Below are 3,649 nucleotides of genomic sequence, written 5' to 3'. Positions count from 1 at the left end.
GAGGGGAGTCTGCGGCACCCAAGGGGCAGGAGAGCAGCGCCAAAGCCGTCATAAGAAAGCAGATGCCGAGATGGGAGCACCTCAGGCTCCGGATGTTGGTGGGACGTGTTGGGGACAGGGTTTGGGGGTGGGATGGCAGGGGTAGGGGGATGGTTGGGCTGGGGGAGCTTAAAAGGCTTTTCCAGCCCAAATGATTCTGTGATTCTGTGAGTTGGTTTGATAACACCCTTTACAAGGGTACAAATAAAATGCCTGCACAGGTTCGTTTAGCAGCAAAAGTAAAGGCAGAAGCCGTGAAAAGACTCCACATACGAAAAAAGCTACAAACCCCTTGGAGGCTAAGAAATCAGTTAGCATGGAGCACTGAGCTGTAATTACGAAAGGGAAAACACCAGCTGAGCGTTATGAAGCTCTTCCTGCCAGTGAGATGTGTTGAGCCATTCCGGAGTTGCCCAGGGGAGAGGAATGGAAATGCCACAGAAGCCAGAAGAATGAAGTTTTAAGAACTGCCCTGTAGGGAGCAGTCCAGCACGAACTGGCAGATCTGCCCGCCTTTTCGCCTCCATCTTCGGAGACACGTGGAGATGGAGAGGGATTAGCCATTTGGGGTTTTCTTCTTTCTGTTTTAAATTGCTAGCTAATGCTGACCCAAGAAGCTGGCTAAGAAGTCAGTGGATTTGGGGGATTGTTTTTTTTAAAACAGTAAAACATCTGCGTTGCCCGGTAGCTTTGACCTCACCCTGCGTTTACAGGAAGAGGCATCAGCCACTCTGAGCCTTGGGGACAGCGTTTTGAACTCTCATAGTTTATAGGAAAGCCTGCTTGTTTAGGGTCATTTGACCTAATTAATCACTCGCATACATGGCAGATTTGAAACCGACCTTTATATCCTTTTCCTCCCGACTCCCAGCTACACATCCCAGTTCAACATATTCCCTTCTTACGGCATTTGTGCTCACATGTGGGCCCCATGCTTTTACCACTTATGGTTTTCATACTTAGTACTCCGCTTTTGTAGTTCAAATGAAAACGCTGTCAGGTGAGCTGCACTCCAATTAGCCATCTGATCTTTTGAGAGCGTTTCTTGAAGAGCTCTCATGCTATGCAATGAACATAAAAATTTGTCTTACACACACACTGATGCATGCGCTTGTGCTGTTGTCAAAAATGCTGACTGATTTTCCCAAGGATTGATGAAAGTGGTGCTTTTTTGTTGCTTTGTGTGTGTGTGTAACGGTGCCAGACTAGGAATTATTTTCTTCCAATTTCAAAAATGTTTTCCAACAAAAAAATGTTAATTTTGCACATAGGTCTTACTCTCGATGGACAGAAACAACGCAGATCCGTCCCCACAGCGGCAATGCATAAGACTGGATACAAGCCCTGCAGAGAGCAGCTAAAGTAAGTCGTATAGTTGCTTGTTTTGTGTGCTTTTAGTTGCATGTGTTTTTATGTATGACGTGGCAGTTCATTGCTATGAACACATCTATATTCTTATACAGCAAATGACCATGAGGAAAAGTATTTTCAAGCACAGAAGAACGGACATTTAACCTGTATTGTTTCCTCTCCAAACGGAAAAGGGAATGTTGTTCATAGAAAATCCCCTGTGTCATCAGGGATAGATAAACTAATAGACAAAGCTTGATCCATACCCTTGAAATAATCACTGCTGATTGAAAGAATCTGCTGCTCTGTCCAGAACGGAGAGAGATGAATGTTTGCCACACTGAAAGAGGATTAAGCGCAACATGGGCTTGAGTCGAGCCTATGTACTTTGTAAATAGAGGTTTTCTTTAAAGATGGTTATTAAGCCATTGCAAGTTAATAAAAGCAAGCAAGTCTTTTGCACAAGTTCTTAAGGTATTTCCTCGTGTACTTGTTAGGCTTTGTAAAGAAGAAAACCCTGAAATGTCCAAACGTTCTGGGGACTGCTCGCTGGTCTGATGCCAAGTGGCATAAATCCATCGCTGACTTGACTTGGGCGTGCCAGTGCACCCCAGCTGAAATTGAGGCCAGTAGCTGACATGCGCCCGTGGTGCTCTGTAGCCCAGTCAGTGCTGCCTCCCAGCATTCTACAGGCATGTCACTCGGTACTCACATCTGTGGGATGCCATGAATCTACCTTACAAGGAACCTGTCGGTGCAGGAGGGCACTGCTCAGTCTGAATAGCCTCCCGGAAAACGGGCTCTGAAGGTGTGTCTCAGCCTTACTCAAAGGGGCAGCCTCCACGTGGAGGAGAGGATGGTGAAAGCTGCAAGTGGGGATGCCAGATGCGGGATCACGCGCCGTGAGACAAAGAGCGTTACAGAAAGATGAAACAAAGTTGTGTGTGTGGTGCTTGTTTTCCATATATTCAAATTTGAAAGAGGAAATTCCAATGAATTGCTCCAATTGTGTCAGCGTTACCTGGTATCTGGATACTGATACAAGACTATAATTAAATGTTCTCTTTCAGAGGATAATTCATGCGGGAATTTAAAGGTGAAATTAATTACAAGGTGGAAGTTCTACAGTGATGCTGCTTTTTAAGGCATCTGTATGCCCCCACACAAAAATGCTTTACTAATCGTTGCCGTTCCGTCCTTTACTCATTATGATCCCTGAAAGAGCAGACAATAAAATCCTTAATAAGGGGGATCAGCCCAAATTAAAGCAGCAACAAAACCAGTCATGTGGCATCAAAAAAAGGTACCATCTGCTAATCTTAAAGCGGCATAATGATCCTGTGGGCTAAGCCATGACCCTAATGCTAGAGGGGCAAAAAAAGGGACTCAAAGAAAGATTCTGGTTTTATCGCGTCCCACTTGCTAGCAGAGGACCAACTTCTGAACGCCACTTTCACACTGGTCTTTATTACATTTGTCTTGCCAACTCTCATGCCATTTGGGTAATTAATAAATGGTGCTGATGTCCTGTAGTAACGCATTGCCTTTTTTCATTTCAGCATCTCCACGCTCCTGTAGACCTAAGAAAATGCTCCCAAAATAAGGAGTGTGATTCGTAAGTACCAGATCTATTCTAGCTCCCTGAATGAATGTGTTTAATACTTGTAATTGCAGTTTGCACATGGAGATGTAGTACATGGTGTTCTGCAGTATCTTCTACAATTAACTTTCTTGTATCAATAACCGCTTATAAAATGGAGAAACTATGGGAACTTGAGTCATCAGCTGTTAAACTGCACCTCACTACCAATACTCAAGTTCCTTACACTGTGAGATAGGCTTATCAGTTCTGCAATAAATTGGGTATCACCTTGCCTTTTCTCGATGATGGAAAGTGGAAGGCAGAGAAAAAAGGTTCTTGCTTTAAAAGGAAAAGAAGCAGCCACTGTTGCTGAGCAGCTTGTTCAGATAAAACACACTTAGTATTCCAGGCAGATGCATACAGCAGGGATTTGGGGATGGGGTACCCCTCAGCTGTCTGATGATGGGAGTAAGCGCCAAACGAGGCCTTGCCTAACGTAGGACAGAGCGTGTGGGCTTCAGCAAGGTGCTTGGACAGAACTTGTTTAAAAAGCAGCTGTAACTAGTCGACCGCTGTCTAAGTAACTGAAAGATCTGTTGCTACCATGAAGTGCCCGTGCTACCGGGCTGCGAGGAGGCCAGGGGCTGGGGGGCAATGCGGCGTGGGCGCCCACCGACC

The 3,649-nt window shown here is 45.2% G+C and overlaps 1 protein-coding gene across 1 annotated transcript in view; it reads left to right on the top strand.

Annotated features, from left to right (window-relative positions):
* The window catches only part of EREG (epiregulin), a 25,651-nt gene that overhangs the window by 11,390 nt on the left and 10,612 nt on the right, over positions 1–3,649 (top strand). The window contains exons 2-3 of the mRNA XM_009644728.2: positions 1,311–1,401; positions 2,949–3,004. The gene's annotated coding sequence lies outside the window, so the exon portion shown is untranslated. The remainder of the gene's footprint in view (positions 1–1,310; positions 1,402–2,948; positions 3,005–3,649) is intronic.

Source organism: Egretta garzetta, unplaced genomic scaffold (genome assembly GCF_000687185.1).
Source record: "Egretta garzetta isolate BGI_Z169 unplaced genomic scaffold, ASM68718v1 scaffold378, whole genome shotgun sequence".
NCBI lineage: Eukaryota > Metazoa > Chordata > Aves > Pelecaniformes > Ardeidae > Egretta > Egretta garzetta.
This window is presented reverse-complemented; position numbering and strand designations above follow the sequence as displayed.